An 18,431-nucleotide genomic window follows, 5' to 3' on the forward strand; every position below is an offset into this window, starting at 1 on the left:
GACTTCAGGACGGACTTCAGGACGGACTACAGGACAGACTTCAGGACGGACTACAGGACGGACTTCAGGACGCACTTTAGGACGGACTAAAGGACGGACTTCAGGACGGACTACAGGACGGACTTCAGGACGCACTTTAGGACGGACTAAAGGACGGACTTCAGGACGGACTACAGGACGGACTTCAGGACGGACTACAGGACGGACTTCAGGACGCACTTTAGGACGGACTAAAGGACGGACTACAGGACAGACTACAGGACGGACTAAAGGACGGACTTCAGGACGGATTACAGGACGGACTAAAGGACGGACTAGAGGACGGACTTCAGGACGGACTACAGGACGGACTAAAGGACGGACTTCAGGACGGACTTCAGGACGGACTAAAGGATGGACTTCAGGACGGACTACAGGACGGACTTCAGGACGGACTTCAGGACGGACTACAGGACGGACTTCAGGACGGACTTCAGGACGGACTCAAGGACGGACTACAGGACGAACTACAGGACGGACTTCAGGACGGACTACAGGAAGGACTACAGGACGGACTACAGGACAGACTTCAGGATGGACTACAGGACAGACTACAGGACGGACTTCAGGACGGACTACGGGACGGACTTCAGGACGGACTACAGGACGGACTACAGGACAGACTACAGGACGGACTTCAGGACATACTAAAGGACGGACTTCAGGACGGACTTCAGGATGGACTACAGGACGGACTTCAGGACGGACTACAGGACAGACTACAGGACGGACTAAAGGACGGACTTCAGGACGGACTACAGGACGGACTACAGGACGGACTTCAGGACGGACTACAGGACGGACTAAAGGACAGACTTCAGGACGGACTTCAGGACGGACTACAGGACAGACTACAGGACGGACCACAGGACGGACTACAGGACAGACTGCAGGACGGACTACAGGACAGACTACAGGACGGACTAAGGACGGACTTCAGGACAGACTACAGGACGGACTACAGGACAGACTACAGGACGGACTACAGGACGGACTACAGGACGGACTACAGGACGAACTTCAGGACGGACTTCAGGACGGACTTCAGGACGGACTTCAGGACAGACTTCAGGACGGACTACAGGAAAGACTACAGGAGGAACTACAGGACGGACTACAGGACGGACTACAGGACGGACTTCAGGACGGACTACAGGACGGACTACAGGACGGACTTCAGGACATACTAAAGGACGGACTTCAGGACGGACTTCAGGATGGACTACAGGACGGACTTCAGGACAGACTACAGGACGGACTAAAGGACGGACTACAGGACGGACTTCAGGACATACTAAAGGACGGACTACAGTACAGACTACAGGACGGACTAAAGGACGGACTTCAGGACGGACTACAGGACGGACTAAAGGACGGACTACAGGACGGACTACAGGACGGACTAAGGACGGACTTCAGGACAGACTACAGGACGGACTACAGGACGGACTACAGGACGGACTACAGGACAGACTTCAGGACGGACTACAGGACGGACTTCAGGACGGACTTCAGGACGGACTTCAGGACGGACTTCAGGACGGACTACAGGACGGACTTCAGGACGGACTAAGGACGGACTTCAGGACAGACTACAGGACGGACTACAGCACGGACTACAGGACAGACTACAGGACGGACTACAGGACGGACTACAGGACGGACTTCAGGACGGACTACAGGACGGACTTCAGGACGGACTTCAGGACGGACTTCAGGACGGACTAAAGGACGGACTTCAGGACGGACTTCAGGACGGACTACAGGACGGACTTCAGGACGGACTTCAGGACGGACTAAAGGACGGACTACAGGACGGACTACAGGACGGACTTCAGGACGGACTACAGGACGGACTACAGGACGGACTTCAGGACAGACTTCAGGACGGACTACAGGACGGACTACAGGACGGACTACAGGACGGACTTCAGGACGGCCTACAGGACGGACTACAGGACAGACTACAGGACGGACTTCAGGACATACTAAAGGACGGACTTCAGGACGGACTTCAGGACGGACTACAGGACGGACTTCAGGACGGACTACAGGACGGACTACAGGACGGACTAAAGGACGGACTTCAGGACGGACTACAGGACGGACTACAGGACGGACTACAGGACGGACTTCAGGACGGACTACAGGACGGACTAAAGGACAGACTTCAGGACGGACTTCAGGACGGACTACAGGACAGACTACAGGACGGACCACAGGACGGACTACAGGACAGACTGCAGGACGGACTACAGGACAGACTACAGGACGGACTAAGGACGGACTTCAGGACAGACTACAGGACGGACTTCAGGACGGACTACAGGACGGACTACAGGACGGACTACAGGACGGACTTCAGGACGGACTTCAGGACGGACTAAAGGACGGACTACAGGACGGACTACAGGACGGACTACAGGACGGACTTCAGGACAGACTTCAGGACGGACTACAGGACAGACTACAGGAGGAACTACAGGACGGACTACAGGACGGACTACAGGACGGACTTCAGGACGGACTACAGGACGGACTACAGGACGGACTTCAGGACGGACTACAGGACGGACTACAGGACGGACTTCAGGACAGACTTCAGGACGGACTACAGGACAGACTACAGGAGGAACTACAGGACGGACTACAGGACGGACTACAGGACGGACTTCAGGACGGACTACAGGACGGACTACAGGACGGACTACAGGGCGGACTTCAGGACATACTAAAGGACGGACTTCAGGATGGACTACAGGACGGACTTCAGGACAGACTACAGGACGGACTAAAGGACGGACTACAGGACGGACTTCAGGACTGACTTCAGGACGGACTACAGGACGGACTAAAGGACGGACTACAGGACGGACTTCAGGACGGACTACAGGACGGACTAAAGGACAGACTTCAGGACGGACTTCAGGACGGACTACAGGACAGACTACAGGACGCACCACAGGACGGACTACAGGACAGACTTCAGGACGGACTACAGGACGGACTTCAGGACGGACTAAAGGACGGACTACAGGACGGACTACAGGACGGACTTCAGGACGGACTACAGGACGGACTACAGGACGGACTTCAGGACAGACTTCAGGACGGACTACAGGACGGACTACAGGACGGACTACAGGACGGACTTCAGGACGGCCTACAGGACGGACTACAGGACAGACTACAGGACGGACTTCAGGACATACTAAAGGACGGACTTCAGGACGGACTTCAGGACGGACTACAGGACGGACTTCAGGACGGACTACAGGACGGACTACAGGACGGACTAAAGGACGGACTTCAGGACGGACTACAGGACGGACTACAGGACGGACTACAGGACGGACTTCAGGACGGACTACAGGACGGACTAAAGGACAGACTTCAGGACGGACTTCAGGACGGACTACAGGACAGACTACAGGACGGACCACAGGACGGACTACAGGACAGACTGCAGGACGGACTACAGGACAGACTACAGGACGGACTACAGGACGGACTTCAGGACAGACTACAGGACGGACTTCAGGACGGACTACAGGACGGACTACAGGACGGACTTCAGGACGGACTTCAGGACGGACTAAAGGACGGACTACAGGACGGACTACAGGACGGACTTCAGGACGGACTACAGGACGGACTACAGGACGGACTTCAGGACAGACTTCAGGACGGACTACAGGACAGACTACAGGAGGAACTACAGGACGGACTACAGGACGGACTACAGGACGGACTTCAGGACGGACTACAGGACGGACTACAGGACGGACTACAGGGCGGACTTCAGGACATACTAAAGGACGGACTTCAGGATGGACTACAGGACGGACTTCAGGACAGACTACAGGACGGACTAAAGGACGGACTACAGGACGGACTTCAGGACTGACTTCAGGACGGACTACAGGACGGACTAAAGGACGGACTACAGGACGGACTTCAGGACGGACTACAGGACGGACTAAAGGACAGACTTCAGGACGGACTTCAGGACGGACTACAGGACAGACTACAGGACGCACCACAGGACGGACTACAGGACAGACTGCAGGACAGACTACAGGACAGACTACAGGACGGACTAAGGACGGACTTCAGGACAGACTACAGGACGGACTACAGGACGGACTACAGGACAGACTACAGGACGGACTACAGGACGGACTACAGGACGGACTAAGGACGGACTAAGGACGGACTACAGGATGGACTACAGGACAGACTACAGGACGGACTTCAGGACGGACTTCAGGACGGACTACAGGACGGACTTCAGGACGGACTACAGGACAGACTACAGGACAGACTTCAGGACAGACTACAGGACGGACTACAGGACAGACTTCAGGACGGACTACAGGACGGACTTCAGGACGGACTACAGGACAGACTTCAGGACGGACTTCAGGACGGACTTCAGGACGGACTACAGGACGGACTACAGGACAGACTACAGGACAGACTTCAGGACGGACTACAGGACAGACTACAGGACGGACTACAGGACGGACTACAGGACAGACTTCAGGACAGACTTCAGGACGGACTACAGGACAGACTACAGGACGGACTACAGGACGGACTACAGGACAGACTTCAGGACGGACTTCAGGACGGACTACAGGACGGACTACAGGACGGACTTCAGGACAGACTTCAGGACGGACTACAGGACGGACTACAGGACAGACTTCAGGACAGACTTCAGGACGGACTACAGGACGGACTACAGGACGGACTACAGGACAGACTTCAGGACGGACTTCAGGACGGACTACAGGACGGACTAAGGACGGACTTCAGGACGGACTACAGGACGGACTACAGGACGGACTAAGGACGGACTTCAGGACGGACTACACGACGGACTACAGGACGGACTACAGGACGGACTACAGGACAGACTTCAGGACGGACTTCAGGACGGACTACAGGACGGACTAAGGACGGACTTCAGGACAGACTACAGGACGGACTACAGGACGGACTACAGGACAGACTACAGGACGGACTACAGGACAGACTACAGGACAGACTACAGGACGGACTACAGGACGGACTTCAGGACGGACTACAGGATGGACTACAGGACAGACTTCAGGACGGACTACAGGACGGACTACAGGACGGACTAAGGACGGACTACAGGACGGACTACAGGACGGACTACAGGACAGACTTCAGGACGGACTACAGGACGGACTACAGGACGGACTACAGGATGGACTACAGGACAGACTTCAGGACGGACTACAGGACGGACTACAGGACGGACTAAGGACGGACTAAGGACGGACTACAGGACGGACTACAGGACAGACTACAGGACGGACTACAGGACGGACTTCAGGACGGACTACAGGACGGACTTCAGGACAGACTACAGGACGGACTACAGGACGGACTACAGGACGGACTAAGGACGGACTTCAGGACGGATTACAGGACAGACTACAGGACGGACTTTAGGACAGACTACAGGACGGACTACAGGACGGACTACAGGACAGACTTCAGGACGGACTACAGGACGGACTACAGGACGGACTACAGGACAGACTTCAGGACGGACTTCAGGACAGACTACAGGACGGACTACAGGACAGACTACAGGACAGACTTCAGGACGGACTACAGGACGGACTAAGGACGGACTAAGGACGGACTACAGGACGGACTACAGGACGGACTACAGGACAGACTACAGGACGGACTTCAGGACGGACTTCAGGACGGACTACAGGACAGACTACAGGACGGACTAAGGACGGACTACAGGACGGACTACAGGACAGACTACAGGACGGACTAAGGACGGACTTCAGGACAGACTACAGGACGGACTTTAGGACAGACTACAGGACGGACTACAGGACGGACTACAGGACAGACTACAGGACGGACTACAGGACGGACTACAGGACGGACTACAGGACAGACTTCAGGACGGACTTCAGGACAGACTACAGGACGGACTACAGGACAGACTACAGGACAGACTTCAGGACGGACTACAGGACGGACTACAGGACAGACTTCAGGACGGACTACAGGACGGACTTCAGGACGGACTTCAGGACGGACTACAGGACGGACTTCAGGACGGACTACAGGACAGACTACAGGACAGACTTCAGGACAGACTACAGGACGGACTTCAGGACGGACTTCAGGACGGACTACAGGACGGACTACAGGACAGACTTCAGGACGGACTTCAGGACGGACTACAGGACGGACTACAGCACAGACTACAGGACAGACTTCAGGACGGACTACAGGACAGACTACAGGACGGACTACAGGACGGACTACAGGACGGACTTCAGGACGGACTTCAGGACGGACTACAGGACAGACTACAGGACGGACTTCAGGACGGACTACAGGACGGACTACAGGACAGACTTCAGGACGGACTTCAGGACGGACTACAGGACGGACTACAGGACAGACTTCAGGACGGACTACAGGACGGACTACAGGACGGACTACAGGACAGACTTCAGGACGGACTTCAGGACGGACTACAGGACGGACTACAGGACAGACTACAGGACAGACTTCAGGACGGACTACAGGACAGACTACAGGACAGACTACAGGACGGACTTCAGGACAGACTTCAGGACGGACTACAGGACGGACTACAGGACAGACTTCAGGACGGACTACAGGACGGACTACAGGACAGACTACAGGACAGACTACAGGACAGACTACAGGACAGACTTCAGGACGGACTACAGGACGGACTACAGGACAGACTTCAGGACGGACTACAGGACGGACTACAGGACGGACTACAGGACAGACTTCAGGACGGACTTCAGGACGGACTACAGGACGGACTACAGGACAGACTACAGGACAGACTTCAGGACGGACTACAGGACAGACTACAGGACAGACTACAGGACAGACTACAGGACGGACTACAGGACGGACTACAGGACAGACTTCAGGACGGACTTCAGGACGGACTACAGGACGGACTACAGGACAGACTACAGGACAGACTTCAGGACGGACTACAGGACAGACTACAGGACAGACTACAGGACGGACTTCAGGACGGACTACAGGACGGACTACAGGACGGACTACAGGACAGACTTCAGGACGGACTTCAGGACGGACTACAGGACGGACTTCAGGACGGACTACAGGACGGACTACAGGACGGACTACAGGACAGACTACAGGACAGACTACAGGACGGACTTCAGGACGGACTACAGGACGGACTACAGGACGGACTACAGGACAGACTTCAGGACGGACTTCAGGACGGACTACAGGACGGACTTCAGGACGGACTACAGGACGGACTTCAGGACGGACTACAGGGCGGACTACAGGACGGACTACAGGACAGACTACAGGACAGACTTCAGGACGGACTACAGGACGGACTACAGGACGGACTTCAGGACGGACTACAGGACGGACTTCAGGACGGACTTCAGGACGGACTACAGGACGGACTTCAGGACGGACTACAGGACAGACTACAGGACAGACTTCAGGACAGACTACAGGACGGACTTCAGGACGGACTTCAGGACGGACTACAGGACGGACTTCAGGACGGACTACAGGACGGACTACAGGACAGACTTCAGGACGGACTACAGGACAGACTACAGGACAGACTACAGGACGGACTTCAGGACGGACTACAGGACGGACTACAGGACGGACTTCAGGACGGACTACAGGACGGACTACAGGACGGACTACAGGACAGACTACAGGACGGACTTCAGGACAGACTACAGGACGGACTTCAGGACGGACTTCAGGACGGACTACAGGACGGACTTCAGGACGGACTACAGGACAGACTACAGGACAGACTTCAGGACAGACTACAGGACGGACTTCAGGACGGACTTCAGGACGGACTACAGGACGGACTTCAGGATGGACTACAGGACGGACTACAGGACGGACTACAGGACAGACTTCAGGACGGACTACAGGACAGACTACAGGACGGACTTCAGGACGGACTACAGGACGGACTACAGGACGGACTTCAGGACGGACTACAGGACGGACTACAGGACGGACTACAGGACGGACTTCAGGACGGACTACAGGACAGACTACAGGACGGACTACAGGACGGACTTCAGGACGGACTACAGGACGGACTACAGGACGGACTTCAGGACGGACTACAGGACGGACTACAGGACAGACTACAGGACGGACTAAGGACGGACTACAGGACGGACTACAGGACAGACTACAGGACGGACTACAGGACGGACTTCAGGACGGACTTCAGGACGGACTACAGGACAGACTTCAGGACGGACTACAGGACAGACTTCAGGACGGACTACAGGACAGACTACAGGATGTCCGTGGGACAGCAGGAGCACCTGCTTTAGAAGCTCACCGATCTGTCAGTCAACACGCCTTCTCTGATTGGCCGATTACATACACGTCTGTCGGATGCAAATATAAAAAAAAAAATCAACCTTAGTTCAAAAAGTTAAAACTTGCTGGATCAACGAACAAAAGTTTGTTTCATTGATTTTACACTATAATTTAGTATTAATAATTGCCGTGCGACTTATCCGGAGTGAGTGAGTAAAGGGCTTAAACCGTGTGGTAGCTCTTCGTGGATCCTACGTTTCTGTCCTCCAGGGAAGTGTAATGGAGGAAATAAAAGTGGTTCGTACACACTCTAAACAAAACTTCAGATTTAATCCATTATGTAAAACAGCAGCACTGTAACCTGCGCAGAAAGTTCAGAAAAGCAAACCTAGAGCGGAGAAGAGACAGAAACCAGAGAGGAACTGGTTAAAAACTGGTTCAAAAGATTAAAAATCTTCAGCCAGGATGAAGAATCCCAGAACGTTGTCTTTTTATTCAGTCCAGACTTTGTTAGGGACCATCTCTCGTCTCATGGAGGCTTGAACAGGAGATATCAGAGACATGAAGGTAGAAGGTTTTACTGGCAGCATTGGTAACCATGGTTACAGACAGGAGGTTACACAGAACCAGCTGGACCCACAAAAAATGCATTAAAACATCATAACAAGAGGCTCAGCTGAACAATTAAGCATTTCATGGTTTGTAATAAACTTCAGCAACAACAAACTCCAGAACGTTTGAGTCTGACTGCTGCAGGGAACATAAAAAGTCCTGGTTCCAGTCTCATTACGCTCATCTCCGGAACACGAGGAACCTTTTTCCTGGCTGGACGTTTCGTCCTCACGCTGGGCTTCATTTCCCGACCAGTTTACTCTGTCTGACAAACTTTCTGCAACCATTGTGACCTTCACTAATATTTTAGTGTTCTTCTTATTCTACAAAAACTGGGCCTCATTTAGGAATATCTTCTGATGAATCTTTTAAACTTGCTTTTAAGATGTACTTAAGAAATGTTTTATTAGAATCATTCATATGATTATTAACATCTTTCCATCTTTCCTTTTTAGATTGATGAGAACTGATCTCTATAAGTTGGATGGAGGTTCCATGTCAAAATAAATGTCATGAAATTCATAGCTGACTGGGCAGGAAAAGACATATAGCAGAGTACATCTGTTAAATATCTGTTGTCCTGGAGCTCTTTGGTTAACTTGGACTTGGTAATCTCAGGGGGAACCGACCTGATAAACAGGGCTCTAAACACCAACCCGACAAAGGTGGTGAAACTCTACTTTGGAGGCCAAAACAAACAAACTTCCAGCTACTTTGAAGGGTGATGAACGAGTGATGCATGATTGTAGTGTCTAAGAAGAGTCGACTCCATCGAGGAGAACCAAACCTTCAGCTGCTCAGCAGCCAGGTCTTTAGTTTGATGAACGCAAGTTGCAGCCAATCACAGCAGACGTTACAGAAGTAAGTTTTCAACATGGGATCATGGTTCTTTTTTTTTTAGGAGACTCAGACAACGTTCATAAAGAAATCCATCATCACTGATCAAACGGGACTTACCACACCCTGACCATCACTTCCAAAACTCCCGAGAGTAGAAATCCAGTTCAATGCCTTCCATTTGGAAGACAATAAAAAATGGCACGATAAAAGATAGCAATGTGACTTAATGTTAACGCTAGCAACTCCTGTTTAGGTCATAATTGCAATATTTATTCACAATTTAAACCATTTATCACACACAAAAAACATTGTTTTACTGCGTTACATAGACAGATGTCTCACTGCGAGGGCGAGCTCCACTTGCTGGGGGTTTAAATGCATTTGAAATGTGTTGAGAAGTTGCCATAAAACTGATACATCTTAGATTAAAAAAGGCTTTATTAGTCTAGGAAAAACATGTTTAGGTTGCCAAAGGAAATATAAAATAAAGAATAAAATGTCTATTGATGAGTTAAACACCACAAGCATCTTATTAGACTCGAATGGAGGGCAACCTCTATGAGCGCAACGTAGCATGGCGTCAGCAGATCTGGTACCTACACCGTTAGCTGGTTAGCATCTGTTAGCTCTTTTAGTTCCAGGTTAACTCTTAGCTACAGGCAGCTCAGAGTTGTTTGGGTATCAGTCATCCATCCCCTTTCAGCTCCACCTATTAGCTTGAAAACAGGATTTCTGATTGATCTGCAGCTTTAGGAACCTCCCAACCAATACAGAAATATCCAGAGAAGGTGAACGTTTCTGACATGTGACTGTATTTATGAAGGGTGATGAATATTTCATCCTGATGAAAACTGTAGCTGGAGAGAAGAAAAGGCTACATGAACATTTTGGTTGCTTGGACAGTTTCCTTTAAGGCCACAACCTGCTTCCACCTGGACAGAATAATCCAGCATTTCCCAGCAGAAACTCGTGTTTTTGTCCTTCTCAGGACATAAAAACATGTCAGGGCTCATTTTCCCCGCAGACTCCCTGTCTTATGTCAACATAAAGATTTTCAAAGCAATAAATTTGCTGAGTTCTGTGTGTGTGTGTGCGTGTGTGTGTGTGTGTGTCTGGGGTTACAGGAGATTTGTTTTTCTTTATTGAAGCTGTCTGGTGACTTGGCTGCCTGCAGAACCCAGGAAATGAAAGCATTGTTGCAGCATTTCTGAGAAGATCACAGAGACTTTGTTGGGAATGTTTTAGAGTTTGAGGAATGATTTGTTTCCTCATGTTTTAACTCCTGGACAGCACAGAGTCGCGTTATTCTCCTGCAGATCCACATCAAGGGACGGATGTTTTTCAGGTGCAAAGCTTCTCAGTCTGTTTACTGGTGACGTGTCCTTGGGCAAGGCACCTCATCCCAAACTGCCTTTGATATGCTCACTGGTGTGTTTATTTAAAAAACCACTGCATCACTGGACCGGCTGAGTCTTCCTTTAACCCCTTAACCGTCGGCGGCCCGCCCGCTGTTTTTCTTTCTTTTCTTTTTTTTTATATCACGCTCGTACAACATCTTAGACGTTTCCTATTTCAATAAAACTGTGCATGACGCACCGGTAGACTCTCCCCTTCTGATTGACCCCATTTTTTACCAACTGGATTGATCCATGGCCGTTCCGCAGCCAATAATACCCACTGAGTGTCAACCTAGGTGGTCTGACCATCACATACGTTTCCTCTTCCAGACCTCGCCCACCAGCTCTGATGCCAGTTCTGACCCCGCTGCCGTAAAGCCTTCTGTGTGGGATGTAAAATGGCTTCAGGGGATCCGTGCGTAAATATGTCGCTTGTTTAAATGCAGAGTCATCAATGATGACCGCATATGACAGCTGCTTGCCTGTCTCGTGGTTGATGCTGACCAGTTAAACGATCCTGCTGATATGTAAAAATGACATTCTTACTGGGACAAATGATGTCACATTCCCTTTTCTAAAACTGAATGATAACAATCCACATTTCCAGTAGTTGACACCTGTTTTACAAGTAAAAATATGTTTTTGATATTAGAAATTATTTTGTATATATCCAGAATATTTTTTCATTTCTGATATCTGAAATGAAAATTATGACAAGAAACAACTGGATTCTGGATGATGCAGATAAAAACTGACATTTTATTTCTCCTCAGAAGAGGCTGAAGATGCAGCTTTGGCCCCCCTGGTGGCTTGGGGACCCTAGGCACTCGCCTAGTTCACCTATAACAAGAAATGTCTCTGATCTGGACTCATCAGACCACTGGACCTTCTTCCAGCTCTGGAGTCCAGTCCGGTTCTCTGGATCTCCTCTGGTTTTCTTCTGGCTCCACAGCTGTTCGTTCCGTTGTGATCCTTCCGTTGTTCATGGAGAAATGATCTTACATTCATGTTAAACGTGGTTCTGAGTTCTACTGTTGTTTTTACCGTCTTTTTACCAAACGTTTAAGGGAACGCCGCAATAAACGGCTTCAGGTTGTTGGTTCTCTCCATGTTCTCCCTGTGCATGTGCGGTTCTCTCCCTGTTCTCTATGTTCTCCCTGTGCATGTGCGGTTCTCTCCCTGTTCTCTATGTTCTCCCTGTGCATGTGCGGTTCTCTCCCTGTTCTCCATGTTCTCCCTGTGCATGTGCGGTTCTCTCCCTGTTCTCTATGTTCTCCCTGTGCATGTAGGGTTCTCTCCCTGTTCTCCATGTTCTCCCTGTGCATGTGCGGTTCTCTCCCTGTTCTCTATGTTCTCCCTGTGCATGTGCAGTTCTCTCCCTGTTCTCTATGTTCTCCCTGTGCATGTAGGGTTCTCTCCCTGTTCTCCATGTTCTCCCTGTGCATGTGCGGTTCTCTCCGTGTTCTCCATGTTCTCCCTGTGCATGTAGGGTTCTCTCCATGTTCTCCATGTTCTCCCTGTGAATGTGCGGTTCTCTCCGTGTTCTCTATGTTCTCCCTGTGCATGTGCAGTTCTCTCCCTGTTCTCTATGTTCTCCCTGTGCATGTGCGGTTCTCTCCATGTTCTCCATGTTCTCCCTGTGCATGTAGGGTTCTCTCCCTGTTCTCTATGTTCTCCCTGTGCATGTAGGGTTCTCTCCCTGTTCTCCATGTTCTCCCTGTGCATGTAGGGTTCTCTCCCTGTTCTCCATGTTCTCCCTGTGAATGTGCGGTTCTCTCCGTGTTCTCCATGTTCTCCCTGTGCATGTAGGGTTCTCTCCATGTTCTCCATGTTCTCCCTGTGAATGTGCGGTTCTCTCCGTGTTCTCCATGTTCTCCCTGTGCATGTAGGGTTCTCTCCATGTTCTCCATGTTCTCCCTGTGAATGTGCGGTTCTCTCCGTGTTCTCTATGTTCTCTCTGTGAATGTGCGGCTCTCTCTCTGTTCTCTATGTTCTCCCTGTGCATGTGCGGTTCTCTCCATGTTCTCCATGTTCTCCCTGTGCATGTGCGGTTCTCTCCCTGTTCTCTATGTTCTCCCTGTGCATGTGCGGTTCTCTCCATGTTCTCCATGTTCTCCCTGTGCATGTGCGGTTCTCTCCCTGTTCTCTATGTTCTCCCTGTGCATGTGCGGTTCTCTCCATGTTCTCCATGATCTCCCTGTGCATGTGCGGTTCTCTCCCAGTTCTCCATGTTCTCCCTGTGCATGTGCGGTTCTCTCCCTGTTCTCTATGTTCTCCCTGTGCATGTGCGGTTCTCTCCCTGTTCTCCATGTTCTCCCTGTGCATGTGCGGTTCTCTCCCTGTTCTCCATGTTCTCCCTGTGCATGTGCGGTTCTCTCCCTGTTCTCTATGTTCTCCCTGTGCATGTAGGGTTCTCTCCATGTTCTCCATGTTCTCCCTGTGCATGTAGGGTTCTCTCCATGTTCTCCATGTTCTCCCTGTGAATGTGCGGTTCTCTCCCTGTTCTCTATGTTCTCCCTGTGCATGTGCGGTTCTCTCCATGTTCTCTATGTTCTCCCTGTGAATGTGCGGTTCTCTCCGTGTTCTCTATGTTCTCCCTGTGAATGTGCGGCTCTCTCTCTGTTCTCTATGTTCTCCCTGTGCATGTGCGGTTCTCTCCATGTTCTCCATGTTCTCCCTGTGAATGTGCGGTTCTCTCCGTGTTCTCTATGGTCTCCCTGTGAATGTGCAGTTCTCTCCCTGTTCTCTATGTTCTCCCTGTGCATGTGCGGTTCTCTCCATGTTCTCCATGTTCTCCCTGTGCATGTGCGGTTCTCTCCCTGTTCTCTATGTTCTCCCTGTGCATGTGCGGTTCTCTCCATGTTCTCCATGATCTCCCTGTGCATGTGCGGTTCTCTCCCAGTTCTCCATGTTCTCCCTGTGCATGTGCGGTTCTCTCCCTGTTCTCTATGTTCTCCCTGTGCATGTGCGGTTCTCTCCCTGTTCTCCATGTTCTCCCTGTGCATGTGCGGTTCTCTCCCTGTTCTCCATGTTCTCCCTGTGCATGTGCGGTTCTCTCCCTGTTCTCTATGTTCTCCCTGTGCATGTAGGGTTCTCTCCGTGTTCTCCATGTTCTCCCTGTGCATGTAGGGTTCTCTCCATGTTCTCCATGTTCTCCCTGTGAATGTGCAGTTCTCTCCGTGTTCTCCATGTTCTCCCTGTGCATGTGCGGTTCTCTCCATGTTCTCTATGTTCTCCCTGTGCATGTGCGGTTCTCTCCCTGTTCTCTATGTTCTCCCTGTGCATGTAGGGTTCTCTCCGTGTTCTCCATGTTCTCCCTGTGCATGTAGGGTTCTCTCCATGTTCTCCATGTTCTCCCTGTGAATGTGCGGTTCTCTCCGTGTTCTCCATGTTCTCCCTGTGCATGTGCGGTTCTCTCTCTGTTCTCCATGTTCTCCCTGTGCATGTAGGGTTCTCTCCCTGTTCTCTATGTTCTCCCTGTGCATGTGCGGTTCTCTCCCTGTTCTCTATGTTCTCCCTGTGCATGTAGGGTTCTCTCCGTGTTCTCCATGTTCTCCCTGTGCATGTGCGGTTCTCTCCCTGTTCTCCATGTTCTCCCTGTGCATGTAGGGTTCTCTCCATGTTCTCCATGTTCTCCCTGTGAATGTGCGGTTCTCTCCGTGTTCTCCATGTTCTCCCTGTGCATGTAGGGTTCTCTCCATGTTCTCCCTGTGAATGTGCGGTTCTCTCCGTGTTCTCTATGTTCTCCCTGTGCATGTGCGGTTCTCTCCGTGTTCTCCATGTTCTTCCATTGCATGTAGGGTTCTCTCCATGTTCTCCCTGTGCATGTGCGGTTCTCTCCGTGTTCTCTATGTTCTCCCTGTGCATGTGCGGTTCTCTCCGTGTTCTCTATGTTCTCCCTGTGCATGTGCGGTTCTCTCCATGTTCTCCATGTTCTCCCTGTTCATGTAGGGTTCTCTCCCTGTTCTCTATGTTCTCCCTGTGCATGTGCGGTTCTCTCCATGTTCTCCATGTTCTCCCTGTGCATGTGCGGTTCTCTCCATGTTCTCTATGTTCTCCCTGAGTATGTGCGGTTCTCTCCCTGTTCTCTATGTTCTCCCTGTGCATGTGCGGTTCTCTCCCTGTTCTCTATGTTCTCCCTGTGCATGTGCGGTTCGCTCCCTGTTCTCTATGTTCTCCCTGTGCATGTGCGGTTCTCTCCCAGTTCTCTATGTTCTCCCTGTGCATGTGCGGTTCTCTCCCTGTTCTCTATGTTCTCCCTGTGCATGTGCGGTTCTCTCCCTGTTCTCCATGTTCTCCCTGTGCATGTAGGGTTCTCTCCCTGTTCTCTATGTTCTCCCTGTGCATGTGCGGTTCTCTCCCTGTTCTCCATGTTCTCCCTGTGCATGTGCGGTTCTCTCCCAGTTCTCTATGTTCTCCCTGTGCATGTGCGGTTCTCTCCCTGTTCTCTATGTTCTCCTTGTGAATGTGCGGTTCTCTCCGTGTTCTCCATGTTCTCCCTGTGCATGTGCGGTTCTCTCCGTGTTCTCTATGTTCTCCCTGTGCATGTGCGGTTCTCTCCGTGTTCTCTATGTTCTCCCTGTGCATGTGCGGTTCTCTCCCTGTTCTCTATGTTCTCCCTGTGCATGTGCGGTTCTCTCTCTGTTCTCCATGTTCTCCCTGTGCATGTAGGGTTCTCTCCCTGTTCTCTATGTTCTCCCTGTGCATGTGCGGTTCTCTCCCTGTTCTCTATGTTCTCCCTGTGCATGTGCGGTTCTCTCCCTGTTCTCCATGTTCTCCCTGTGCATGTAGGGTTCTCTCCATGTTCTCCATGTTCTCCCTGTGAATGTGCGGTTCTCTCCGTGTTCTCCATGTTCTCCCTGTGCATGTAGGGTTCTCTCCCAGTTCTCTATGTTCTCCCTGTGCATGTGCGGTTCTCTCCCTGTTCTCTATGTTCTCCTTGTGAATGTGCGGTTCTCTCCGTGTTCTCCATGTTCTCCCTGTGCATGTAGGGTTCTCTCCATGTTCTCCATGTTCTCCCTGTGCATGTGCGGTTCTCTCCGTGTTCTCTATGTTCTCCCTGTGAATGTGCAGTTCTCTCCCTGTTCTCTATGTTCTCCCTGTGCATGTGCGGTTCTCTCGCTGTTCTCCATGTTCTCCCTGTGCATGTAGGGTTCTCTCCGTGTTCTCCATGTTCTCCCTGTGCATGTGCGGTTCTCTCTCTGTTCTCCATGTTCTCCCTGTGCATGTAGGGTTCTCTCCCTGTTCTCTATGTTCTCCCTGTGCATGTGCGGTTCTCTCCCTGTTCTCTATGTTCTCCCTGTGCATGTGCGGTTCTCTCCCTGTTCTCCATGTTCTCCCTGTGCATGTAGGGTTCTCTCCATGTTCTCCATGTTCTCCCTGTGAATGTGCGGTTCTCTCCGTGTTCTCCATGTTCTCCCTGTGCATGTAGGGTTCTCTCCATGTTCTCCCTGTGCATGTGCGGTTCTCTCCGTGTTCTCTATGTTCTCCCTGTGCATGTGCGGTTCTCTCCATGTTCTCCATGTTCTCCCTGTGCATGTAGGGTTCTCTCCATGTTCTCCCTGAGCATGTGCGGTTCTCTCCCTGTTCTCCATGTTCTCCCTGAGCATGTGCGGTTCTCTCCCTGTTCTCCATGTTCTCCCTGAGCATGTAGGGTTCTCTCCATGTTCTCCATGTTCTCCCTGTTCATGTAGGGTTCTCTCCCTGTTCTCTATGTTCTCCCTGTGCATGTGCGGTTCTCTCCATGTTCTCCATGTTCTCCCTGTGCATGTGCGGTTCTCTCCATGTTCTCTATGTTCTCCCTGAGTATGTGCGGTTCTCTCCCTGTTCTCTATGTTCTCCCTGTGCATGTGCGGTTCTCTCCCTGTTCTCTATGTTCTCCCTGTGCATGTGCGGTTCTCTCCCTGTTCTCCATGTTCTCCCTGAGCATGTAGGGTTCTCTCCATGTTCTCCATGTTCTCCCTGTTCATGTAGGGTTCTCTCCCTGTTCTCTATGTTCTCCCTGTGCATGTGCGGTTCTCTCCATGTTCTCCATGTTCTCCCTGTGCATGTGCGGTTCTCTCCATGTTCTCTATGTTCTCCCTGAGTATGTGCGGTTCTCTCCCTGTTCTCTATGTTCTCCCTGTGCATGTGCGGTGCTCTCCCTGTTCTCTATGTTCTCCCTGTGCATGTGCGGTTCTCTCCCTGTTCTCAATGTTCTCCCTGTGCATGTGCGGTTCTCTCCCAGTTCTCTATGTTCTCCCTGTGCATGTGCGGTTCTCTCCCTGTTCTCTATGTTCTCCCTGTGCATGTGCGGTTCTCTCCCTGTTCTCCATGTTCTCCCTGTGCATGTAGGGTTCTCTCCCTGTTCTCTATGTTCTCCCTGTGCATGTGCGGTTCTCTCCCTGTTCTCCATGTTCTCCCTGTGCATGTGCGGTTCTCTCCCAGTTCTCTATGTTCTCCCTGTGCATGTGCGGTTCTCTCCCTTTTCTCTATGTTCTCCTTGTGAATGTGCGGTTCTCTCCGTGTTCTCCATGTTCTCCCTGTGCATGTAGGGTTCTCTCCATGTTCTCCATGTTCTCCCTGTGCATGTGCGGTTCTCTCCGTGTTCTCTATGTTCTCCCTGTGCATGTGCGGTTCTCTCCCTGTTCTCTATGTTCTCCCTGTGCATGTGCGGTTCTCTCCCTGTTCTCCATGTTCTCCCTGTGCATGTAGGGTTCTCTCCGTGTTCTCCATGTTCTCCCTGTGCATGTGCGGTTCTCTCTCTGTTCTCCATGTTCTCCCTGTGCATGTAGGGTTCTCTCCCTGTTCTCTATGTTCTCCCTGTGCATGTGCGGTTCTCTCCCTGTTCTCTATGTTCTCCCTGTGCATGTGCGGTTCTCTCCATGTTCTCCATGTTCTCCCTGTGCATGTAGGGTTCTCTCCATGTTCTCCCTGAGCATGTGCGGTTCTCTCCCTGTTCTCCATGTTCTCCCTGAGCATGTGCGGTTCTCTCCCTGTTCTCCATGTTCTCCCTGAGCATGTAGGGTTCTCTCCATGTTCTCCATGTTCTCCCTGTTCATGTAGGGTTCTCTCCCTGTTCTCTATGTTCTCCCTGTGCATGTGCGGTTCTCTCCATGTTCTCCATGTTCTCCCTGTGCATGTGCGGTTCTCTCC

This window comes from Telmatherina bonti (assembly GCF_933228915.1).
Source record: "Telmatherina bonti genome assembly, chromosome: 16".
Lineage (NCBI taxonomy): Eukaryota > Metazoa > Chordata > Actinopteri > Atheriniformes > Telmatherinidae > Telmatherina > Telmatherina bonti.